A 27,950-nucleotide genomic window follows, 5' to 3' on the forward strand; every position below is an offset into this window, starting at 1 on the left:
TCTGTCCTTGTGTACAGACCAGTTAACCATATATCCTATATCACTTTCCTACACTCTGCTTCCAAAAATCCTGCAAAGTACCTAGGCTGTAGAGAGAGCAATGGGTTCACTGAGACACTTGCAGGTCGTGTCGGTCACGTGTACCTACAAAACCAGGAAATGGTTGTGCTGGGACTTGAAACCGTGTCTCTATCCTCTGTCCTCTTTCATCTCCTTCTAACTTGCTGTCTATATTTAGCCACATTCATTGACTAAGTGCTCCCTGAAGACCACAAGTATCATTCCTCTGGGCCTGTTGTCGACAGACAAGTAAACTTGTTGCTTTGCTCACCACCATGTTTGAAGGACATCAGCATGATCACCGCCGATAGGACGGAGGGTCAAATAAAAAGGAACACCAGTTTCTAGACAGGAGCAGTTGGGAGCTAAGTGTGTATTGTGGAGTGACGTGTTTATTTGAGTGTCCAAACTTCCCTCTTTAGGTGGTTATTACATCTTCACATTCGTGAACATCATAAAACCCACTGATTTCAAAGGCCCAGATGCTTATTATTACAGCAACTCAGTTGTTGAGGTGAGAGAAAATGAGAAGTATGTGGCTGCACCATTAAATCTATGGCTGGGAACTGCTGAAACCAAACAAAACGAATTCACGGTGGCCAGACTGGGCTATTTTCTGCTGACTGTCTCTGGGGACTCAAACAGAATCCATTTGTTTGATTGTTTGTTTTTCAGTTTCACTCGTGTAGGGTACTTGTCCACACACCTTCGGCTTGTAGTTTGTCTGTGTCCTTGGATCTCAAGTGAGTCTCCTGTAAGCACATAGGTTTCTTGAGATTTCATCCCTTCTTTTAACCCTGTGTCTTCAGTTTGCAGCACACAGTACCTGACCTTTTATTCTGATGATTCAGAGCTGTGCACTTATTGCACTTAAAGAATTTTTTTATCATTAATCTACAATCACGTGAAGAACATTATGTTTACTATGCTCCGCCCTTCACCAAGTCCCCCGAAAAACCTCTTCAGTCGCTGTTGATCAGCGTAGTTGGATGCTGTAGACCCCTTCACCATGTCCCCCCCACAGACCCCGATACAGTCGCTGTCCATCAGTGAGTAGTAAGATGCTATATGATCTCTACTAGTCTTCTCTGTGTTGTACAGTACTCCCCATGCAGACCCGACACCACGCATTATACATGCTATTCCTAATGCCCCCATTCTTTCTCCCCACACTTATCCCTCCCTTCAGACACACCCTGCCCAGTCCTTTTCCCTTTTTGAAATTTTTAGTCAACTCTCGGGTACTGTGAGTCTGCTGCTGTTTTTTTCCTTCAGTTTTTCTTTGTTGTTATACTCCACACACGAGTGAAATCACTTGGTACTTGTCTTACTCCGCCTGGCCTATTTCTCTGACATACTTCCGTCTAGCTCCATCCACGTCATTGCAAATGGTAGTATTTTTCTTCTTCTTAAGGCTCCTTACTGCACTTTTTAAAGTGGATTTCATTCTTCCTTTTCGTTTGTAGTTTAGTTATGTTTTTCACCATTCAACTCCTGGTTATGAACAATAGCTTTGTGTCAATCGATATGTATCTGTATCTATATATCTAACGGTCTGTCTGTCTATCTATGTATCGATGTATGTATGTATCTATGTATCTATGTATCTATCTATCTTCCTATCATTTATCTATGATGTCTATCATCTATCAATCTATGTACCTATCTATCTATCTTTCATCTGTCGTCTGTCTACCTATCTATCTAGGAATCAATCATCTTTTTTTCTGCCCATCTATCCTTCTATACAGAGCAGTTGACAATATAGCCTATGTCTCTTCCCTACATTATGCTTCCAGAAATTTTGCAAGAGAACTAAGCCATAAGGAGAGAACTGTGTTCACCGATACACTTTCGGGTAGAGTCAGCCGCGTGTGCTTACAAAACCAGTAAATGGAGGTGAAAAGACTTGAACCCGTATCTCTGTCATCTGTCCTCTTATAATTCCTGCTCGCTTGGTGACTTTATTTAGCCACATTCAGTGAGTAAGTCTTCCCTGAGGCCAAAAGTGTCCTTCGTCTGGGCCTGTTATCGACAGAAAAGTGTACTTGGTTCTTTGCACACCACCATGTTCGAGGGACATCGGCGTGATCACTGCTGATAGGTGGAGGGACAAATATGAAGGAACACCTATTTCTGGACAGGAGCAGTTGGGAACAAAGAGTGTGTTGTGGAGTGAAGTGTTTATTTGAGGGTCCAAACTTCCCTCTTTAGGTGGTTATTACTTCTTTACATTCGTGAACATCATAAAAAGCAATGATTTTAAAAGCCCTGACGCATATTATTACAGCAATTCATTTGTTGAGGTGAGAGGAAATGAGAAGGAAGTTGCTGCACCACTAAATCTATGCCTGAGCACTGCTGAAACCAAACAAAAAGAATTCACGGTGGTTAGATAGGGCTATTTTCTACTGACTGTCTCTGGGGACTCAAACAGAATCCATTTGTTTGTTTGTTATTCAGTTTCACTTGATTAGGGTACCTGTCCCCTCCCCTTCAGCTTGTAGTTTGTCTGTGTCCTTGGATCTCAAGTGAGACTCCAGTAAGAGAGCACGTAGGTGGTCTTGAGTTTTCATCAGTTCTTCTAACCCTGTGTCTTTTGTTTGGAGCACTCAAAGCCTGTACTTTTATTCTGATATTTGAGAGCTGTGCTCTTACTGCACTTTGAAATTCTTTTTGTTTCATTAATGTACAATCACATGCAGAACATTATGTTTTCCAATCTACTCCCTTCACCCAGTTCCCCCCAAATCCCAGTTACAGTCGCTGTCCGTCAGCATGTTCCAAGATACTGTAGAATCACTACATGTCTTCTCTGTGTTGTACAGCCGTACCCATGACCCCCCACCCTACACATTATACATGCTAATCCTAATGCCCCCATTCTTTTTCCCCGCCCTTATTACTCCCTTCCCTCAAACCCTACCCAGTCCCTTTCTCTTTGGTAACTGTTAGTCCACTCTCGGGTTCTGTGAGTCTGCTGCTGTCTTTTCCTTCAGATTTTCTTTGTTATCATACTCCACACATGAGTGCAATCATTTAGTACATGTATTTCTCCGCCTCGCCTATTTGACTGAGCATAATACACTCTAGCTCCATCCACGTTATTGCAAATGATAGGATTTGTTTTCTTCTTATGGCTGCTTACTGCACTTTTAAAACTGGATTTCATTCTTCTTTTTTGTTTGTAGTTTCGCTATGTGCTTTCACCATTGCTCTCCTGGTTATGAGCAGTAGCTTCGTGTGAATCGATATGTACCCATATCTATCTATCTGTCTGTCTATCTATTTATCAATCAATCAGTCAATCGTTTTTTTGTCTGCCCATCTGTCCTTGTGTACAGACCAGTTAACCATATATCCTATATCACTTTCCTACACTCTGCTTCCAAAAATCCTGCAAAGTACCTAGGCTGTAGAGAGAGCAATGGGTTCACTGAGACACTTGCAGGTCGTGTCGGTCACGTGTACCTACAAAACCAGGAAATGGTTGTGCTGGGACTTGAAACCGTGTCTCTATCCTCTGTCCTCTTTCATCTCCTTCTAACTTGCTGTCTATATTTAGCCACATTCATTGACTAAGTGCTCCCTGAAGACCACAAGTATCATTCCTCTGGGCCTGTTGTCGACAGAAAAGTAAACTTGTTGCTTTGCTCACCACCATGTTTGAAGGACATCAGCATGATCACCGCCGATAGGACGGAGGGTCAAATAAAAAGGAACACCAGTTTCTAGACAGGAGCAGTTGGGAGCTAAGTGTGTATTGTGGAGTGACGTGTTTATTTGAGTGTCCAAACTTCCCTCTTTAGGTGGTTATTACATCTTCACATTCGTGAACATCATAAAACCCACTGATTTCAAAGGCCCAGATGCTTATTATTACAGCAACTCAGTTGTTGAGGTGAGAGAAAATGAGAAGTATGTGGCTGCACCATTAAATCTATGGCTGGGAACTGCTGAAACCAAACAAAACGAATTCACGGTGGCCAGACTGGGCTATTTTCTGCTGACTGTCTCTGGGGACTCAAACAGAATCCATTTGTTTGATTGTTTGTTTTTCAGTTTCACTCGTGTAGGGTACTTGTCCACACACCTTCGGCTTGTAGTTTGTCTGTGTCCTTGGATCTCAAGTGAGTCTCCTGTAAGCACATAGGTTTCTTGAGATTTCATCCCTTCTTTTAACCCTGTGTCTTCAGTTTGCAGCACACAGTACCTGACCTTTTATTCTGATGATTCAGAGCTGTGCACTTATTGCACTTAAAGAATTTTTTTATCATTAATCTACAATCACGTGAAGAACATTATGTTTACTATGCTCCGCCCTTCACCAAGTCCCCCGAAAAACCTCTTCAGTCGCTGTTGATCAGCGTAGTTGGATGCTGTAGACCCCTTCACCATATCCCCCCCACAGACCCCGATACAGTCGCTGTCCATCAGTGAGTAGTAAGATGCTATATGATCTCTACTAGTCTTCTCTGTGTTGTACAGTACTCCCCATGCAGACCCGACACCACGCATTATACATGCTATTCCTAATGCCCCCATTCTTTCTCCCCACACTTATCCCTCCCTTCAGACACACCCTGCCCAGTCCTTTTCCCTTTTTGAAATTTTTAGTCAACTCTCGGGTACTGTGAGTCTGCTGCTGTTTTTTTCCTTCAGTTTTTCTTTGTTGTTATACTCCACACACGAGTGAAATCACTTGGTACTTGTCTTACTCCGCCTGGCCTACTTCTCTGACATACTTCTGTCTAGCTCCATCCACGTCATTGCAAATGGTAGTATTTTTCTTCTTCTTAAGGCTCCTTACTGCACTTTTTAAAGTGGATTTCATTCTTCCTTTTTGTTTGTAGTTTAGTTATGTTTTTCACCATTCAACTCCTGGTTATGAACAATAGCTTTGTGTCAATCGATATGTATCTGTATCTATATATCTAACGGTCTGTCTGTCTATCTATGTATCGATGTATGTATGTATCTATGTATCTATGTATCTATCTATCTTCCTATCATTTATCTATGATGTCTATCATCTATCAATCTATGTACCTATCTATCTATCTTTCATCTGTCGTCTGTCTACCTATCTATCTAGGAATCAATCATCTTTTTTTCTGCCCATCTATCCTTCTATACAGAGCAGTTGACAATATAGCCTATGTCTCTTCCCTACATTATGCTTCCAGAAATTTTGCAAGAGAACTAAGCCATAAGGAGAGAACTGTGTTCACCGATACACTTTCGGGTAGAGTCAGCCGCGTGTGCTTACAAAACCAGTAAATGGAGGTGAAAAGACTTGAACCCGTATCTCTGTCATCTGTCCTCTTATAATTCCTGCTCGCTTGGTGACTTTATTTAGCCACATTCAGTGAGTAAGTCTTCCCTGAGGCCAAAAGTGTCCTTCGTCTGGACCTGTTATCGACAGAAAAGTGTACTTGGTTCTTTCCACACCACCATGTTCGAGGGACATCGGCGTGATCACTGCTGATAGGTGGAGGGCAAATATGAAGGAACACCTATTTCTGGACAGGAGCAGTTGGGAACAAAGAGTGTGTTGTGGAGTGAAGTGTTTATTTGAGGGTCCAAACTTCCCTCTTTAGGTGGTTATTACTTCTTTACATTCGTGAACATCATAAAAAGCAATGATTTTAAAAGCCCTGACGCATATTATTACAGCAATTCATTTGTTGAGGTGAGAGGAAATGAGAAGGAAGTTGCTGCACCACTAAATCTATGCCTGAGCACTGCTGAAACCAAACAAAAAGAATTCACGGTGGTTAGATAGGGCTATTTTCTACTGACTGTCTCTGGGGACTCAAACAGAATCCATTTGTTTGTTTGTTATTCATTTTCACTTGATTAGGGTACCTGTCCCCTCCCCTTCAGCTTGTAGTTTGTCTGTGTCCTTGGATCTCAAGTGAGACTCCAGTAAGAGAGCACGTAGGTGGTCTTGAGTTTTCATCAGTTCTTCTAACCCTGTGTCTTTTGTTTGGAGCACTCAAAGCCTGTACTTTTATTCTGATATTTGAGAGCTGTGCTCTTACTGCACTTTGAAATTCTTTTTGTTTCATTAATGTACAATCACATGCAGAACATTATGTTTTCCAATCTACTCCCTTCACCCAGTTACCCCCAAATCCCAGTTACAGTCGCTGTCCGTCAGCATGTTCCAAGATACTGTAGAATCACTACATGTCTTCTCTGTGTTGTACAGCCGTACCCATGACCCCCCACCCTACACATTATACATGCTAATCCTAATGCCCCCATTCTTTTTCCCCGCCCTTATTACTCCCTTCCCTCAAACCCTACCCAGTCCCTTTCTCTTTGGTAACTGTTAGTCCACTCTCGGGTTCTGTGAGTCTGCTGCTGTCTTTTCCTTCAGATTTTCTTTGTTATCATACTCCACACATGAGTGCAATCATTTAGTACATGTATTTCTCCGCCTCGCCTATTTGACTGAGCATAATACACTCTAGCTCCATCCACGTTATTGCAAATGATAGGATTTGTTTTCTTCTTATGGCTGCTTACTGCACTTTTAAAACTGGATTTCATTCTTCTTTTTTGTTTGTAGTTTCGCTATGTGCTTTCACCATTGCTCTCCTGGTTATGAGCAGTAGCTTCGTGTGAATCGATATGTACCCATATCTATCTATCTGTCTGTCTATCTATTTATCAATCAATCAGTCAATCGTTTTTTTGTCTGCCCATCTGTCCTTGTGTACAGACCAGTTAACCATATATCCTATATCACTTTCCTACACTCTGCTTCCAAAAATCCTGCAAAGTACCTAGGCTGTAGAGAGAGCAATGGGTTCACTGAGACACTTGCAGGTCGTGTCGGTCACGTGTACCTACAAAACCAGGAAATGGTTGTGCTGGGACTTGAAACCGTGTCTCTATCCTCTGTCCTCTTTCATCTCCTTCTAACTTGCTGTCTATATTTAGCCACATTCATTGACTAAGTGCTCCCTGAAGACCACAAGTATCATTCCTCTGGGCCTGTTGTCGACAGAAAAGTAAACTTGTTGCTTTGCTCACCACCATGTTTGAAGGACATCAGCATGATCACCGCCGATAGGACGGAGGGTCAAATAAAAAGGAACACCAGTTTCTAGACAGGAGCAGTTGGGAGCTAAGTGTGTATTGTGGAGTGACGTGTTTATTTGAGTGTCCAAACTTCCCTCTTTAGGTGGTTATTACATCTTCACATTCGTGAACATCATAAAACCCACTGATTTCAAAGGCCCAGATGCTTATTATTACAGCAACTCAGTTGTTGAGGTGAGAGAAAATGAGAAGTATGTGGCTGCACCATTAAATCTATGGCTGGGAACTGCTGAAACCAAACAAAACGAATTCACGGTGGCCAGACTGGGCTATTTTCTGCTGACTGTCTCTGGGGACTCAAACAGAATCCATTTGTTTGATTGTTTGTTTTTCAGTTTCACTCGTGTAGGGTACTTGTCCACACACCTTCGGCTTGTAGTTTGTCTGTGTCCTTGGATCTCAAGTGAGTCTCCTGTAAGCACATAGGTTTCTTGAGATTTCATCCCTTCTTTTAACCCTGTGTCTTCAGTTTGCAGCACACAGTACCTGACCTTTTATTCTGATGATTCAGAGCTGTGCACTTATTGCACTTAAAGAATTTTTTTATCATTAATCTACAATCACGTGAAGAACATTATGTTTACTATGCTCCGCCCTTCACCAAGTCCCCCGAAAAACCTCTTCAGTCGCTGTTGATCAGCGTAGTTGGATGCTGTAGACCCCTTCACCATATCCCCCCCACAGACCCCGATACAGTCGCTGTCCATCAGTGAGTAGTAAGATGCTATATGATCTCTACTAGTCTTCTCTGTGTTGTACAGTACTCCCCATGCAGACCCGACACCACGCATTATACATGCTATTCCTAATGCCCCCATTCTTTCTCCCCACACTTATCCCTCCCTTCAGACACACCCTGCCCAGTCCTTTTCCCTTTTTGAAATTTTTAGTCAACTCTCGGGTACTGTGAGTCTGCTGCTGTTTTTTTCCTTCAGTTTTTCTTTGTTGTTATACTCCACACACGAGTGAAATCACTTGGTACTTGTCTTACTCCGCCTGGCCTACTTCTCTGACATACTTCTGTCTAGCTCCATCCACGTCATTGCAAATGGTAGTATTTTTCTTCTTCTTAAGGCTCCTTACTGCACTTTTTAAAGTGGATTTCATTCTTCCTTTTTGTTTGTAGTTTAGTTATGTTTTTCACCATTCAACTCCTGGTTATGAACAATAGCTTTGTGTCAATCGATATGTATCTGTATCTATATATCTAACGGTCTGTCTGTCTATCTATGTATCGATGTATGTATGTATCTATGTATCTATGTATCTATCTATCTTCCTATCATTTATCTATGATGTCTATCATCTATCAATCTATGTACCTATCTATCTATCTTTCATCTGTCGTCTGTCTACCTATCTATCTAGGAATCAATCATCTTTTTTTCTGCCCATCTATCCTTCTATACAGAGCAGTTGACAATATAGCCTATGTCTCTTCCCTACATTATGCTTCCAGAAATTTTGCAAGAGAACTAAGCCATAAGGAGAGAACTGTGTTCACCGATACACTTTCGGGTAGAGTCAGCCGCGTGTGCTTACAAAACCAGTAAATGGAGGTGAAAAGACTTGAACCCGTATCTCTGTCATCTGTCCTCTTATAATTCCTGCTCGCTTGGTGACTTTATTTAGCCACATTCAGTGAGTAAGTCTTCCCTGAGGCCAAAAGTGTCCTTCGTCTGGACCTGTTATCGACAGAAAAGTGTACTTGGTTCTTTGCACACCACCATGTTCGAGGGACATCGGCGTGATCACTGCTGATAGGTGGAGGGCAAATATGAAGGAACACCTATTTCTGGACAGGAGCAGTTGGGAACAAAGAGTGTGTTGTGGAGTGAAGTGTTTATTTGAGGGTCCAAACTTCCCTCTTTAGGTGGTTATTACTTCTTTACATTCGTGAACATCATAAAAAGCAATGATTTTAAAAGCCCTGACGCATATTATTACAGCAATTCATTTGTTGAGGTGAGAGGAAATGAGAAGGAAGTTGCTGCACCACTAAATCTATGCCTGAGCACTGCTGAAACCAAACAAAAAGAATTCACGGTGGTTAGATAGGGCTATTTTCTACTGACACTCTCTGGGGACTCAAACAGAATCCATTTGTTTGTTTGTTATTCAGTTTCACTTGATTAGGGTACCTGTCCCCTCCCCTTCAGCTTGTAGTTTGTCTGTGTCCTTGGATCTCAAGTGAGACTCCAGTAAGAGAGCACGTATGTGGTCTTGAGAGTTCATCAGTTCTTCTAACCCTGTGTCTTTTGTTTGGAGCACTCAAAGCCTGTACTTTTATTCTGATATTTGAGAGCTGTGCTCTTACTGCACTTTGAAATTCTTTTTGTTTCATTAATGTACAATCACATGCAGAACATTATGTTTTCCAATCTACTCCCTTCACCAAGTTCCCCCCAAATCCCAGTTACAGTCGCTGTCCGTCAGCATGTTCCAAGATACTGTAGAATCACTACATGTCTTCTCTGTGTTGTACAGCCGTACCCATGACCCCCCACCCTACACATTATACATGCTAATCCTAATGCCCCCATTCTTTTTCCCCGCCCTTATTACTCCCTTCCCTCAAACCCTACCCAGTCCCTTTCTCTTTGGTAACTGTTAGTCCACTCTCGGGTTCTGTGAGTCTGCTGCTGTCTTTTCCTTCAGATTTTCTTTGTTATCATACTCCACACATGAGTGCAATCATTTAGTACATGTATTTCTCCGCCTCGCCTATTTGACTGAGCATAATACACTCTAGCTCCATCCACGTTATTGCAAATGATAGGATTTGTTTTCTTCTTATGGCTGCTTACTGCACTTTTAAAACTGGATTTCATTCTTCTTTTTTGTTTGTAGTTTCGCTATGTGCTTTCACCATTGCTCTCCTGGTTATGAGCAGTAGCTTCGTGTGAATCGATATGTACCCATATCTATCTATCTGTCTGTCTATCTATTTATCAATCAATCAGTCAATCGTTTTTTTGTCTGCCCATCTGTCCTTGTGTACAGACCAGTTAACCATATATCCTATATCACTTTCCTACACTCTGCTTCCAAAAATCCTGCAAAGTACCTAGGCTGTAGAGAGAGCAATGGGTTCACTGAGACACTTGCAGGTCGTGTCGGTCACGTGTACCTACAAAACCAGGAAATGGTTGTGCTGGGACTTGAAACCGTGTCTCTATCCTCTGTCCTCTTTCATCTCCTTCTAACTTGCTGTCTATATTTAGCCACATTCATTGACTAAGTGCTCCCTGAAGACCACAAGTATCATTCCTCTGGGCCTGTTGTCGACAGAAAAGTAAACTTGTTGCTTTGCTCACCACCATGTTTGAAGGACATCAGCATGATCACCGCCGATAGGACGGAGGGTCAAATAAAAAGGAACACCAGTTTCTAGACAGGAGCAGTTGGGAGCTAAGTGTGTATTGTGGAGTGACGTGTTTATTTGAGTGTCCAAACTTCCCTCTTTAGGTGGTTATTACATCTTCACATTCGTGAACATCATAAAACCCACTGATTTCAAAGGCCCAGATGCTTATTATTACAGCAACTCAGTTGTTGAGGTGAGAGAAAATGAGAAGTATGTGGCTGCACCATTAAATCTATGGCTGGGAACTGCTGAAACCAAACAAAACGAATTCACGGTGGCCAGACTGGGCTATTTTCTGCTGACTGTCTCTGGGGACTCAAACAGAATCCATTTGTTTGATTGTTTGTTTTTCAGTTTCACTCGTGTAGGGTACTTGTCCACACACCTTCGGCTTGTAGTTTGTCTGTGTCCTTGGATCTCAAGTGAGTCTCCTGTAAGCACATAGGTTTCTTGAGATTTCATCCCTTCTTTTAACCCTGTGTCTTCAGTTTGCAGCACACAGTACCTGACCTTTTATTCTGATGATTCAGAGCTGTGCACTTATTGCACTTAAAGAATTTTTTTATCATTAATCTACAATCACGTGAAGAACATTATGTTTACTATGCTCCGCCCTTCACCAAGTCCCCCGAAAAACCTCTTCAGTCGCTGTTGATCAGCGTAGTTGGATGCTGTAGACCCCTTCACCATGTCCCCCCCACAGACCCCGATACAGTCGCTGTCCATCAGTGAGTAGTAAGATGCTATATGATCTCTACTAGTCTTCTCTGTGTTGTACAGTACTCCCCATGCAGACCCGACACCACGCATTATACATGCTATTCCTAATGCCCCCATTCTTTCTCCCCACACTTATCCCTCCCTTCAGACACACCCTGCCCAGTCCTTTTCCCTTTTTGAAATTTTTAGTCAACTCTCGGGTACTGTGAGTCTGCTGCTGTTTTTTTCCTTCAGTTTTTCTTTGTTGTTATACTCCACACACGAGTGAAATCACTTGGTACTTGTCTTACTCCGCCTGGCCTATTTCTCTGACATACTTCCGTCTAGCTCCATCCACGTCATTGCAAATGGTAGTATTTTTCTTCTTCTTAAGGCTCCTTACTGCACTTTTTAAAGTGGATTTCATTCTTCCTTTTCGTTTGTAGTTTAGTTATGTTTTTCACCATTCAACTCCTGGTTATGAACAATAGCTTTGTGTCAATCGATATGTATCTGTATCTATATATCTAACGGTCTGTCTGTCTATCTATGTATCGATGTATGTATGTATCTATGTATCTATGTATCTATCTATCTTCCTATCATTTATCTATGATGTCTATCATCTATCAATCTATGTACCTATCTATCTATCTTTCATCTGTCGTCTGTCTACCTATCTATCTAGGAATCAATCATCTTTTTTTCTGCCCATCTATCCTTCTATACAGAGCAGTTGACAATATAGCCTATGTCTCTTCCCTACATTATGCTTCCAGAAATTTTGCAAGAGAACTAAGCCATAAGGAGAGAACTGTGTTCACCGATACACTTTCGGGTAGAGTCAGCCGCGTGTGCTTACAAAACCAGTAAATGGAGGTGAAAAGACTTGAACCCGTATCTCTGTCATCTGTCCTCTTATAATTCCTGCTCGCTTGGTGACTTTATTTAGCCACATTCAGTGAGTAAGTCTTCCCTGAGGCCAAAAGTGTCCTTCGTCTGGGCCTGTTATCGACAGAAAAGTGTACTTGGTTCTTTGCACACCACCATGTTCGAGGGACATCGGCGTGATCACTGCTGATAGGTGGAGGGACAAATATGAAGGAACACCTATTTCTGGACAGGAGCAGTTGGGAACAAAGAGTGTGTTGTGGAGTGAAGTGTTTATTTGAGGGTCCAAACTTCCCTCTTTAGGTGGTTATTACTTCTTTACATTCGTGAACATCATAAAAAGCAATGATTTTAAAAGCCCTGACGCATATTATTACAGCAATTCATTTGTTGAGGTGAGAGGAAATGAGAAGGAAGTTGCTGCACCACTAAATCTATGCCTGAGCACTGCTGAAACCAAACAAAAAGAATTCACGGTGGTTAGATAGGGCTATTTTCTACTGACTGTCTCTGGGGACTCAAACAGAATCCATTTGTTTGTTTGTTATTCAGTTTCACTTGATTAGGGTACCTGTCCCCTCCCCTTCAGCTTGTAGTTTGTCTGTGTCCTTGGATCTCAAGTGAGACTCCAGTAAGAGAGCACGTAGGTGGTCTTGAGTTTTCATCAGTTCTTCTAACCCTGTGTCTTTTGTTTGGAGCACTCAAAGCCTGTACTTTTATTCTGATATTTGAGAGCTGTGCTCTTACTGCACTTTGAAATTCTTTTTGTTTCATTAATGTACAATCACATGCAGAACATTATGTTTTCCAATCTACTCCCTTCACCAAGTTCCCCCCAAATCCCAGTTACAGTCGCTGTCCGTCAGCATGTTCCAAGATACTGTAGAATCACTACATGTCTTCTCTGTGTTGTACAGCCGTACCCATGACCCCCCACCCTACACATTATACATGCTAATCCTAATGCCCCCATTCTATTTCCCCGCCCTTATTACTTCCTTCCCTCAAACCCTACCCAGTCCCTTTCTCTTTGGTAACTGTTAGTCCACTCTCGGGTTCTGTGAGTCTGCTGCTGTCTTTTCCTTCAGATTTTCTTTGTTATCATACTCCACACATGAGTGCAATCATTTAGTACATGTATTTCTCCGCCTCGCCTATTTGACTGAGCATAATACACTCTTGCTCCATCCACGTTATTGCAAATGATAGGATTTGTTTTCTTCTTATGGCTGCTTACTGCACTTTTAAAACTGGATTTCATTCTTCTTTTTTGTTTGTAGTTTCGCTATGTGCTTTCACCATTGCTCTCCTGGTTATGAGCAGTAGCTTCGTGTGAATCGATATGTACCCATATCTATCTATCTGTCTGTCTATCTATTTATCAATCAATCAGTCAATCGTTTTTTTGTCTGCCCATCTGTCCTTGTGTACAGACCAGTTAACCATATATCCTATATCACTTTCCTACACTCTGCTTCCAAAAATCCTGCAAAGTACCTAGGCTGTAGAGAGAGCAATGGGTTCACTGAGACACTTGCAGGTCGTGTCGGTCACGTGTACCTACAAAACCAGGAAATGGTTGTGCTGGGACTTGAAACCGTGTCTCTATCCTCTGTCCTCTTTCATCTCCTTCTAACTTGCTGTCTATATTTAGCCACATTCATTGACTAAGTGCTCCCTGAAGACCACAAGTATCATTCCTCTGGGCCTGTTGTCGACAGAAAAGTAAACTTGTTGCTTTGCTCACCACCATGTTTGAAGGACATCAGCATGATCACCGCCGATAGGACGGAGGGTCAAATAAAAAGGAACACCAGTTTCTAGACAGGAGCAGTTGGGAGCTAAGTGTGTATTGTGGAGTGACGTGTTTATTTGAGTGTCCAAACTTCCCTCTTTAGGTGGTTATTACATCTTCACATTCGTGAACATCATAAAACCCACTGATTTCAAAGGCCCAGATGCTTATTATTACAGCAACTCAGTTGTTGAGGTGAGAGAAAATGAGAAGTATGTGGCTGCACCATTAAATCTATGGCTGGGAACTGCTGAAACCAAACAAAACGAATTCACGGTGGCCAGACTGGGCTATTTTCTGCTGACTGTCTCTGGGGACTCAAACAGAATCCATTTGTTTGATTGTTTGTTTTTCAGTTTCACTCGTGTAGGGTACTTGTCCACACACCTTCGGCTTGTAGTTTGTCTGTGTCCTTGGATCTCAAGTGAGTCTCCTGTAAGCACATAGGTTTCTTGAGATTTCATCCCTTCTTTTAACCCTGTGTCTTCAGTTTGCAGCACACAGTACCTGACCTTTTATTCTGATGATTCAGAGCTGTGCACTTATTGCACTTAAAGAATTTTTTTATCATTAATCTACAATCACGTGAAGAACATTATGTTTACTATGCTCCGCCCTTCACCAAGTCCCCCGAAAAACCTCTTCAGTCGCTGTTGATCAGCGTAGTTGGATGCTGTAGACCCCTTCACCATGTCCCCCCCACAGACCCCGATACAGTCGCTGTCCATCAGTGAGTAGTAAGATGCTATATGATCTCTACTAGTCTTCTCTGTGTTGTACAGTACTCCCCATGCAGACCCGACACCACGCATTATACATGCTAATCCTAATGCCCCCATTCTTTCTCCCCACACTTATCCCTCCCTTCAGACACACCCTGCCCAGTCCTTTTCCCTTTTTGAAATTTTTAGTCAACTCTCGGGTACTGTGAGTCTGCTGCTGTTTTTTTCCTTCAGTTTTTCTTTGTTGTTATACTCCACACACGAGTGAAATCACTTGGTACTTGTCTTACTCCGCCTGGCCTACTTCTCTGACATACTTCCGTCTAGCTCCATCCACGTCATTGCAAATGGTAGTATTTTTCTTCTTCTTAAGGCTCCTTACTGCACTTTTTAAAGTGGATTTCATTCTTCCTTTTTGTTTGTAGTTTAGTTATGTTTTTCACCATTCAACTCCTGGTTATGAACAATAGCTTTGTGTCAATCGATATGTATCTGTATCTATATATCTAACGGTCTGTCTATCTATGTATCGATGTATGTATGTATCTATGTATCTATGTATCTATCTATCTTCCTATCATTTATCTATGATGTCTATCATCTATCAATCTATGTACCTATCTATCTATCTTTCATCTGTCGTCTGTCTACCTATCTATCTAGGAATCAATCATCTTTTTTTCTGCCCATCTATCCTTCTATACAGAGCAGTTGACAATATAGCCTATGTCTCTTCCCTACATTATGCTTCCAGAAATTTTGCAAGAGAACTAAGCCATAAGGAGAGAACTGTGTTCACCGATACACTTTCGGGTAGAGTCAGCCGCGTGTGCTTACAAAACCAGTAAATGGAGGTGAAAAGACTTGAACCCGTATCTCTGTCATCTGTCCTCTTATAATTCCTGCTCGCTTGGTGACTTTATTTAGCCACATTCAGTGAGTAAGTCTTCCCTGAGGCCAAAAGTGTCCTTCGTCTGGGCCTGTTATCGACAGAAAAGTGTACTTGGTTCTTTGCACACCACCATGTTCGAGGGACATCGGCGTGATCACTGCTGATAGGTGGAGGGACAAATATGAAGGAACACCTATTTCTGGACAGGAGCAGTTGGGAACAAAGAGTGTGTTGTGGAGTGAAGTGTTTATTTGAGGGTCCAAACTTCCCTCTTTAGGTGGTTATTACTTCTTTACATTCGTGAACATCATAAAAAGCAATGATTTTAAAAGCCCTGACGCATATTATTACAGCAATTCATTTGTTGAGGTGAGAGGAAATGAGAAGGAAGTTGCTGCACCACTAAATCTATGCCTGAGCACTGCTGAAACCAAACAAAAAGAATTCACGGTGGTTAGATAGGGCTATTTTCTACTGACTGTCTCTGGGGACTCAAACAGAATCCATTTGTTTGTTTGTTATTCAGTTTCACTTGATTAGGGTACCTGTCCCCTCCCCTTCAGCTTGTAGTTTGTCTGTGTCCTTGGATCTCAAGTGAGACTCCAGTAAGAGAGCACGTAGGTGGTCTTGAGTTTTCATCAGTTCTTCTAACCCTGTGTCTTTTGTTTGGAGCACTCAAAGCCTGTACTTTTATTCTGATATTTGAGAGCTGTGCTCTTACTGCACTTTGAAATTCTTTTTGTTTCATTAATGTACAATCACATGCAGAACATTATGTTTTCCAATCTACTCCCTTCACCAAGTTCCCCCCAAATCCCAGTTACAGTCGCTGTCCGTCAGCATGTTCCAAGATACTGTAGAATCACTACATGTCTTCTCTGTGTTGTACAGCCGTACCCATGACCCCCCACCCTACACATTATACATGCTAATCCTAATGCCCCCATTCTTTTTCCCCGCCCTTATTACTCCCTTCCCTCAAACCCTACCCAGTCCCTTTCTCTTTGGTAACTGTTAGTCCACTCTCGGGTTCTGTGAGTCTGCTGCTGTCTTTTCCTTCAGATTTTCTTTGTTATCATACTCCACACATGAGTGCCATCATTTAGTACATGTATTTCTCCGCCTCGCCTATTTGACTGAGCATAACACACTCTAGCTCCATCCACGTTATTGCAAATGATAGGATTTGTTTTCTTCTTATGGCTGCTTACTGCACTTTTAAAACTGGATTTCATTCTTCTTTTTTGTTTGTAGTTTCGCTATGTGCTTTCACCATTGCTCTCCTGGTTATGAGCAGTAGCTTCGTGTGAATCGATATGTACCCATATCTATCTATCTGTCTGTCTATCTATTTATCAATCAATCAGTCAATCGTTTTTTTGTCTGCCCATCTGTCCTTGTGTACAGACCAGTTAACCATATATCCTATATCACTTTCCTACACTCTGCTTCCAAAAATCCTGCAAAGTATCTAGGCTGTAGAGAGAGCAATGGGTTCACTGAGACACTTGCAGGTCGTGTCGGTCACGTGTACCTACAAAACCAGGAAATGGTTGTGCTGGGACTTGAAACCGTGTCTCTATCCTCTGTCCTCTTTCATCTCCTTCTAACTTGCTGTCTATATTTAGCCACATTCATTGACTAAGTGCTCCCTGAAGACCACAAGTATCATTCCTCTGGGCCTGTTGTCGACAGAAAAGTAAACTTGTTGCTTTGCTCACCACCATGTTTGAAGGACATCAGCATGATCACCGCCGATAGGACGGAGGGTCAAATAAAAAGGAACACCAGTTTCTAGACAGGAGCAGTTGGGAGCTAAGTGTGTATTGTGGAGTGACGTGTTTATTTGAGTGTCCAAACTTCCCTCTTTAGGTGGTTATTACATCTTCACATTCGTGAACATCATAAAACCCACTGATTTCAAAGGCCCAGATGCTTATTATTACAGCAACTCAGTTGTTGAGGTGAGAGAAAATGAGAAGTATGTGGCTGCACCATTAAATCTATGGCTGGGAACTGCTGAAACCAAACAAAACGAATTCACGGTGGCCAGACTGGGCTATTTTCTGCTGACTGTCTCTGGGGACTCAAACAGAATCCATTTGTTTGATTGTTTGTTTTTCAGTTTCACTCGTGTAGGGTACTTGTCCACACACCTTCGGCTTGTAGTTTGTCTGTGTCCTTGGATCTCAAGTGAGTCTCCTGTAAGCACATAGGTTTCTTGAGATTTCATCCCTTCTTTTAACCCTGTGTCTTCAGTTTGCAGCACACAGTACCTGACCTTTTATTCTGATGATTCAGAGCTGTGCACTTATTGCACTTAAAGAATTTTTTTATCATTAATCTACAATCACGTGAAGAACATTATGTTTACTATGCTCCGCCCTTCACCAAGTCCCCCGAAAAACCTCTTCAGTCGCTGTTGATCAGCGTAGTTGGATGCTGTAGACCCCTTCACCATGTCCCCCCCACAGACCCCGATACAGTCGCTGTCCATCAGTGAGTAGTAAGATGCTATATGATCTCTACTAGTCTTCTCTGTGTTGTACAGTACTCCCCATGCAGACCCGACACCACGCATTATACATGCTATTCCTAATGCCCCCATTCTTTCTCCCCACACTTATCCCTCCCTTCAGACACACCCTGCCCAGTCCTTTTCCCTTTTTGAAATTTTTAGTCAACTCTCGGGTACTGTGAGTCTGCTGCTGTTTTTTTCCTTCAGTTTTTCTTTGTTGTTATACTCCACACACGAGTGAAATCACTTGGTACTTGTCTTACTCCGCCTGGCCTATTTCTCTGACATACTTCCGTCTAGCTCCATCCACGTCATTGCAAATGGTAGTATTTTTCTTCTTCTTAAGGCTCCTTACTGCACTTTTTAAAGTGGATTTCATTCTTCCTTTTCGTTTGTAGTTTAGTTATGTTTTTCACCATTCAACTCCTGGTTATGAACAATAGCTTTGTGTCAATCGATATGTATCTGTATCTATATATCTAACGGTCTGTCTGTCTATCTATGTATCGATGTATGTATGTATCTATGTATCTATGTATCTATCTATCTTCCTATCATTTATCTATGATGTCTATCATCTATCAATCTATGTACCTATCTATCTATCTTTCATCTGTCGTCTGTCTACCTATCTATCTAGGAATCAATCATCTTTTTTTCTGCCCATCTATCCTTCTATACAGAGCAGTTGACAATATAGCCTATGTCTCTTCCCTACATTATGCTTCCAGAAATTTTGCAAGAGAACTAAGCCATAAGGAGAGAACTGTGTTCACCGATACACTTTCGGGTAGAGTCAGCCGCGTGTGCTTACAAAACCAGTAAATGGAGGTGAAAAGACTTGAACCCGTATCTCTGTCATCTGTCCTCTTATAATTCCTGCTCGCTTGGTGACTTTATTTAGCCACATTCAGTGAGTAAGTCTTCCCTGAGGCCAAAAGTGTCCTTCGTCTGGGCCTGTTATCGACAGAAAAGTGTACTTGGTTCTTTGCACACCACCATGTTCGAGGGACATCGGCGTGATCACTGCTGATAGGTGGAGGGACAAATATGAAGGAACACCTATTTCTGGACAGGAGCAGTTGGGAACAAAGAGTGTGTTGTGGAGTGAAGTGTTTATTTGAGGGTCCAAACTTCCCTCTTTAGGTGGTTATTACTTCTTTACATTCGTGAACATCATAAAAAGCAATGATTTTAAAAGCCCTGACGCATATTATTACAGCAATTCATTTGTTGAGGTGAGAGGAAATGAGAAGGAAGTTGCTGCACCACTAAATCTATGCCTGAGCACTGCTGAAACCAAACAAAAAGAATTCACGGTGGTTAGATAGGGCTATTTTCTACTGACTGTCTCTGGGGACTCAAACAGAATCCATTTGTTTGTTTGTTATTCAGTTTCACTTGATTAGGGTACCTGTCCCCTCCCCTTCAGCTTGTAGTTTGTCTGTGTCCTTGGATCTCAAGTGAGACTCCAGTAAGAGAGCACGTAGGTGGTCTTGAGTTTTCATCAGTTCTTCTAACCCTGTGTCTTTTGTTTGGAGCACTCAAAGCCTGTACTTTTATTCTGATATTTGAGAGCTGTGCTCTTACTGCACTTTGAAATTCTTTTTGTTTCATTAATGTACAATCACATGCAGAACATTATGTTTTCCAATCTACTCCCTTCACCAAGTTCCCCCCAAATCCCAGTTACAGTCGCTGTCCGTCAGCATGTTCCAAGATACTGTAGAATCACTACATGTCTTCTCTGTGTTGTACAGCCGTACCCATGACCCCCCACCCTACACATTATACATGCTAATCCTAATGCCCCCATTCTATTTCCCCGCCCTTATTACTTCCTTCCCTCAAACCCTACCCAGTCCCTTTCTCTTTGGTAACTGTTAGTCCACTCTCGGGTTCTGTGAGTCTGCTGCTGTCTTTTCCTTCAGATTTTCTTTGTTATCATACTCCACACATGAGTGCAATCATTTAGTACATGTATTTCTCCGCCTCGCCTATTTGACTGAGCATAATACACTCTTGCTCCATCCACGTTATTGCAAATGATAGGATTTGTTTTCTTCTTATGGCTGCTTACTGCACTTTTAAAACTGGATTTCATTCTTCTTTTTTGTTTGTAGTTTCGCTATGTGCTTTCACCATTGCTCTCCTGGTTATGAGCAGTAGCTTCGTGTGAATCGATATGTACCCATATCTATCTATCTGTCTGTCTATCTATTTATCAATCAATCAGTCAATCGTTTTTTTGTCTGCCCATCTGTCCTTGTGTACAGACCAGTTAACCATATATCCTATATCACTTTCCTACACTCTGCTTCCAAAAATCCTGCAAAGTACCTAGGCTGTAGAGAGAGCAATGGGTTCACTGAGACACTTGCAGGTCGTGTCGGTCACGTGTACCTACAAAACCAGGAAATGGTTGTGCTGGGACTTGAAACCGTGTCTCTATCCTCTGTCCTCTTTCATCTCCTTCTAACTTGCTGTCTATATTTAGCCACATTCATTGACTAAGTGCTCCCTGAAGACCACAAGTATCATTCCTCTGGGCCTGTTGTCGACAGAAAAGTAAACTTGTTGCTTTGCTCACCACCATGTTTGAAGGACATCAGCATGATCACCGCCGATAGGACGGAGGGTCAAATAAAAAGGAACACCAGTTTCTAGACAGGAGCAGTTGGGAGCTAAGTGTGTATTGTGGAGTGACGTGTTTATTTGAGTGTCCAAACTTCCCTCTTTAGGTGGTTATTACATCTTCACATTCGTGAACATCATAAAACCCACTGATTTCAAAGGCCCAGATGCTTATTATTACAGCAACTCAGTTGTTGAGGTGAGAGAAAATGAGAAGTATGTGGCTGCACCATTAAATCTATGGCTGGGAACTGCTGAAACCAAACAAAACGAATTCACGGTGGCCAGACTGGGCTATTTTCTGCTGACTGTCTCTGGGGACTCAAACAGAATCCATTTGTTTGATTGTTTGTTTTTCAGTTTCACTCGTGTAGGGTACTTGTCCACACACCTTCGGCTTGTAGTTTGTCTGTGTCCTTGGATCTCAAGTGAGTCTCCTGTAAGCACATAGGTTTCTTGAGATTTCATCCCTTCTTTTAACCCTGTGTCTTCAGTTTGCAGCACACAGTACCTGACCTTTTATTCTGATGATTCAGAGCTGTGCACTTATTGCACTTAAAGAATTTTTTTATCATTAATCTACAATCACGTGAAGAACATTATGTTTACTATGCTCCGCCCTTCACCAAGTCCCCCGAAAAACCTCTTCAGTCGCTGTTGATCAGCGTAGTTGGATGCTGTAGACCCCTTCACCATGTCCCCCCCACAGACCCCGATACAGTCGCTGTCCATCAGTGAGTAGTAAGATGCTATATGATCTCTACTAGTCTTCTCTGTGTTGTACAGTACTCCCCATGCAGACCCGACACCACGCATTATACATGCTAATCCTAATGCCCCCATTCTTTCTCCCCACACTTATCCCTCCCTTCAGACACACCCTGCCCAGTCCTTTTCCCTTTTTGAAATTTTTAGTCAACTCTCGGGTACTGTGAGTCTGCTGCTGTTTTTTTCCTTCAGTTTTTCTTTGTTGTTATACTCCACACACGAGTGAAATCACTTGGTACTTGTCTTACTCCGCCTGGCCTACTTCTCTGACATACTTCCGTCTAGCTCCATCCACGTCATTGCAAATGGTAGTATTTTTCTTCTTCTTAAGGCTCCTTACTGCACTTTTTAAAGTGGATTTCATTCTTCCTTTTTGTTTGTAGTTTAGTTATGTTTTTCACCATTCAACTCCTGGTTATGAACAATAGCTTTGTGTCAATCGATATGTATCTGTATCTATATATCTAACGGTCTGTCTATCTATGTATCGATGTATGTATGTATCTATGTATCTATGTATCTATCTATCTTCCTATCATTTATCTATGATGTCTATCATCTATCAATCTATGTACCTATCTATCTATCTTTCATCTGTCGTCTGTCTACCTATCTATCTAGGAATCAATCATCTTTTTTTCTGCCCATCTATCCTTCTATACAGAGCAGTTGACAATATAGCCTATGTCTCTTCCCTACATTATGCTTCCAGAAATTTTGCAAGAGAACTAAGCCATAAGGAGAGAACTGTGTTCACCGATACACTTTCGGGTAGAGTCAGCCGCGTGTGCTTACAAAACCAGTAAATGGAGGTGAAAAGACTTGAACCCGTATCTCTGTCATCTGTCCTCTTATAATTCCTGCTCGCTTGGTGACTTTATTTAGCCACATTCAGTGAGTAAGTCTTCCCTGAGGCCAAAAGTGTCCTTCGTCTGGGCCTGTTATCGACAGAAAAGTGTACTTGGTTCTTTGCACACCACCATGTTCGAGGGACATCGGCGTGATCACTGCTGATAGGTGGAGGGACAAATATGAAGGAACACCTATTTCTGGACAGGAGCAGTTGGGAACAAAGAGTGTGTTGTGGAGTGAAGTGTTTATTTGAGGGTCCAAACTTCCCTCTTTAGGTGGTTATTACTTCTTTACATTCGTGAACATCATAAAAAGCAATGATTTTAAAAGCCCTGACGCATATTATTACAGCAATTCATTTGTTGAGGTGAGAGGAAATGAGAAGGAAGTTGCTGCACCACTAAATCTATGCCTGAGCACTGCTGAAACCAAACAAAAAGAATTCACGGTGGTTAGATAGGGCTATTTTCTACTGACTGTCTCTGGGGACTCAAACAGAATCCATTTGTTTGTTTGTTATTCAGTTTCACTTGATTAGGGTACCTGTCCCCTCCCCTTCAGCTTGTAGTTTGTCTGTGTCCTTGGATCTCAAGTGAGACTCCAGTAAGAGAGCACGTAGGTGGTCTTGAGTTTTCATCAGTTCTTCTAACCCTGTGTCTTTTGTTTGGAGCACTCAAAGCCTGTACTTTTATTCTGATATTTGAGAGCTGTGCTCTTACTGCACTTTGAAATTCTTTTTGTTTCATTAATGTACAATCACATGCAGAACATTATGTTTTCCAATCTACTCCCTTCACCAAGTTCCCCCCAAATCCCAGTTACAGTCGCTGTCCGTCAGCATGTTCCAAGATACTGTAGAATCACTACATGTCTTCTCTGTGTTGTACAGCCGTACCCATGACCCCCCACCCTACACATTATACATGCTAATCCTAATGCCCCCATTCTTTTTCCCCGCCCTTATTACTCCCTTCCCTCAAACCCTACCCAGTCCCTTTCTCTTTGGTAACTGTTAGTCCACTCTCGGGTTCTGTGAGTCTGCTGCTGTCTTTTCCTTCAGATTTTCTTTGTTATCATACTCCACACATGAGTGCCATCATTTAGTACATGTATTTCTCCGCCTCGCCTATTTGACTGAGCATAACACACTCTAGCTCCATCCACGTTATTGCAAATGATAGGATTTGTTTTCTTCTTATGGCTGCTTACTGCACTTTTAAAACTGGATTTCATTCTTCTTTTTTGTTTGTAGTTTCGCTATGTGCTTTCACCATTGCTCTCCTGGTTATGAGCAGTAGCTTCGTGTGAATCGATATGTACCCATATCTATCTATCTGTCTGTCTATCTATTTATCAATCAATCAGTCAATCGTTTTTTTGTCTGCCCATCTGTCCTTGTGTACAGACCAGTTAACCATATATCCTATATCACTTTCCTACACTCTGCTTCCAAAAATCCTGCAAAGTATCTAGGCTGTAGAGAGAGCAATGGGTTCACTGAGACACTTGCAGGTCGTGTCGGTCACGTGTACCTACAAAACCAGGAAATGGTTGTGCTGGGACTTGAAACCGTGTCTCTATCCTCTGTCCTCTTTCATCTCCTTCTAACTTGCTGTCTATATTTAGCCACATTCATTGACTAAGTGCTCCCTGAAGACCACAAGTATCATTCCTCTGGGCCTGTTGTCGACAGAAAAGTAAACTTGTTGCTTTGCTCACCACCATGTTTGAAGGACATCAGCATGATCACCGCCGATAGGACGGAGGGTCAAATAAAAAGGAACACCAGTTTCTAGACAGGAGCAGTTGGGAGCTAAGTGTGTATTGTGGAGTGACGTGTTTATTTGAGTGTCCAAACTTCCCTCTTTAGGTGGTTATTACATCTTCACATTCGTGAACATCATAAAACCCACTGATTTCAAAGGCCCAGATGCTTATTATTACAGCAACTCAGTTGTTGAGGTGAGAGAAAATGAGAAGTATGTGGCTGCACCATTAAATCTATGGCTGGGAACTGCTGAAACCAAACAAAACGAATTCACGGTGGCCAGACTGGGCTATTTTCTGCTGACTGTCTCTGGGGACTCAAACAGAATCCATTTGTTTGATTGTTTGTTTTTCAGTTTCACTCGTGTAGGGTACTTGTCCACACACCTTCGGCTTGTAGTTTGTCTGTGTCCTTGGATCTCAAGTGAGTCTCCTGTAAGCACATAGGTTTCTTGAGATTTCATCCCTTCTTTTAACCCTGTGTCTTCAGTTTGCAGCACACAGTACCTGACCTTTTATTCTGATGATTCAGAGCTGTGCACTTATTGCACTTAAAGAATTTTTTTATCATTAATCTACAATCACGTGAAGAACATTATGTTTACTATGCTCCGCCCTTCACCAAGTCCCCCGAAAAACCTCTTCAGTCGCTGTTGATCAGCGTAGTTGGATGCTGTAGACCCCTTCACCATGTCCCCCCCACAGACCCCGATACAGTCGCTGTCCATCAGTGAGTAGTAAGATGCTATATGATCTCTACTAGTCTTCTCTGTGTTGTACAGTACTCCCCATGCAGACCCGACACCACGCATTATACATGCTATTCCTAATGCCCCCATTCTTTCTCCCCACACTTATCCCTCCCTTCAGACACACCCTGCCCAGTCCTTTTCCCTTTTTGAAATTTTTAGTCAACTCTCGGGTACTGTGAGTCTGCTGCTGTTTTTTTCCTTCAGTTTTTCTTTGTTGTTATACTCCACACACGAGTGAAATCACTTGGTACTTGTCTTACTCCGCCTGGCCTATTTCTCTGACATACTTCCGTCTAGCTCCATCCACGTCATTGCAAATGGTAGTATTTTTCTTCTTCTTAAGGCTCCTTACTGCACTTTTTAAAGTGGATTTCATTCTTCCTTTTCGTTTGTAGTTTAGTTATGTTTTTCACCATTCAACTCCTGGTTATGAACAATAGCTTTGTGTCAATCGATATGTATCTGTATCTATATATCTAACGGTCTGTCTGTCTATCTATGTATCGATGTATGTATGTATCTATGTATCTATGTATCTATCTATCTTCCTATCATTTATCTATGATGTCTATCATCTATCAATCTATGTACCTATCTATCTATCTTTCATCTGTCGTCTGTCTACCTATCTATCTAGGAATCAATCATCTTTTTTTCTGCCCATCTATCCTTCTATACAGAGCAGTTGACAATATAGCCTATGTCTCTTCCCTACATTATGCTTCCAGAAATTTTGCAAGAGAACTAAGCCATAAGGAGAGAACTGTGTTCACCGATACACTTTCGGGTAGAGTCAGCCGCGTGTGCTTACAAAACCAGTAAATGGAGGTGAAAAGACTTGAACCCGTATCTCTGTCATCTGTCCTCTTATAATTCCTGCTCGCTTGGTGACTTTATTTAGCCACATTCAGTGAGTAAGTCTTCCCTGAGGCCAAAAGTGTCCTTCGTCTGGGCCTGTTATCGACAGAAAAGTGTACTTGGTTCTTTGCACACCACCATGTTCGAGGGACATCGGCGTGATCACTGCTGATAGGTGGAGGGACAAATATGAAGGAACACCTATTTCTGGACAGGAGCAGTTGGGAACAAAGAGTGTGTTGTGGAGTGAAGTGTTTATTTGAGGGTCCAAACTTCCCTCTTTAGGTGGTTATTACTTCTTTACATTCGTGAACATCATAAAAAGCAATGATTTTAAAAGCCCTGACGCATATTATTACAGCAATTCATTTGTTGAGGTGAGAGGAAATGAGAAGGAAGTTGCTGCACCACTAAATCTATGCCTGAGCACTGCTGAAACCAAACAAAAAGAATTCACGGTGGTTAGATAGGGCTATTTTCTACTGACTGTCTCTGGGGACTCAAACAGAATCCATTTGTTTGTTTGTTATTCAGTTTCACTTGATTAGGGTACCTGTCCCCTCCCCTTCAGCTTGTAGTTTGTCTGTGTCCTTGGATCTCAAGTGAGACTCCAGTAAGAGAGCACGTAGGTGGTCTTGAGTTTTCATCAGTTCTTCTAACCCTGTGTCTTTTGTTTGGAGCACTCAAAGCCTGTACTTTTATTCTGATATTTGAGAGCTGTGCTCTTACTGCACTTTGAAATTCTTTTTGTTTCATTAATGTACAATCACATGCAGAACATTATGTTTTCCAATCTACTCCCTTCACCAAGTTCCCCCCAAATCCCAGTTACAGTCGCTGTCCGTCAGCATGTTCCAAGATACTGTAGAATCACTACATGTCTTCTCTGTGTTGTACAGCCGTACCCATGACCCCCCACCCTACACATTATACATGCTAATCCTAATGCCCCCATTCTATTTCCCCGCCCTTATTACTTCCTTCCCTCAAACCCTACCCAGTCCCTTTCTCTTTGGTAACTGTTAGTCCACTCTCGGGTTCTGTGAGTCTGCTGCTGTCTTTTCCTTCAGATTTTCTTTGTTATCATACTCCACACATGAGTGCAATCATTTAGTACATGTATTTCTCCGCCTCGCCTATTTGACTGAGCATAATACACTCTTGCTCCATCCACGTTATTGCAAATGATAGGATTTGTTTTCTTCTTATGGCTGCTTACTGCACTTTTAAAACTGGATTTCATTCTTCTTTTTTGTTTGTAGTTTCGCTATGTGCTTTCACCATTGCTCTCCTGGTTATGAGCAGTAGCTTCGTGTGAATCGATATGTACCCATATCTATCTATCTGTCTGTCTATCTATTTATCAATCAATCAGTCAATCGTTTTTTTGTCTGCCCATCTGTCCTTGTGTACAGACCAGTTAACCATATATCCTATATCACTTTCCTACACTCTGCTTCCAAAAATCCTGCAAAGTACCTAGGCTGTAGAGAGAGCAATGGGTTCACTGAGACACTTGCAGGTCGTGTCGGTCACGTGTACCTACAAAACCAGGAAATGGTTGTGCTGGGACTTGAAACCGTGTCTCTATCCTCTGTCCTCTTTCATCTCCTTCTAACTTGCTGTCTATATTTAGCCACATTCATTGACTAAGTGCTCCCTGAAGACCACAAGTATCATTCCTCTGGGCCTGTTGTCGACAGAAAAGTAAACTTGTTGCTTTGCTCACCACCATGTTTGAAGGACATCAGCATGATCACCGCCGATAGGACGGAGGGTCAAATAAAAAGGAACACCAGTTTCTAGACAGGAGCAGTTGGGAGCTAAGTGTGTATTGTGGAGTGACGTGTTTATTTGAGTGTCCAAACTTCCCTCTTTAGGTGGTTATTACATCTTCACATTCGTGAACATCATAAAACCCACTGATTTCAAAGGCCCAGATGCTTATTATTACAGCAACTCAGTTGTTGAGGTGAGAGAAAATGAGAAGTATGTGGCTGCACCATTAAATCTATGGCTGGGAACTGCTGAAACCAAACAAAACGAATTCACGGTGGCCAGACTGGGCTATTTTCTGCTGACTGTCTCTGGGGACTCAAACAGAATCCATTTGTTTGATTGTTTGTTTTTCAGTTTCACTCGTGTAGGGTACTTGTCCACACACCTTCGGCTTGTAGTTTGTCTGTGTCCTTGGATCTCAAGTGAGTCTCCTGTAAGCACATAGGTTTCTTGAGATTTCATCCCTTCTTTTAACCCTGTGTC

This window comes from Manis pentadactyla, chromosome 13 (genome assembly GCF_030020395.1).
Source record: "Manis pentadactyla isolate mManPen7 chromosome 13, mManPen7.hap1, whole genome shotgun sequence".
NCBI classification, from domain to species: domain Eukaryota; kingdom Metazoa; phylum Chordata; class Mammalia; order Pholidota; family Manidae; genus Manis; species Manis pentadactyla.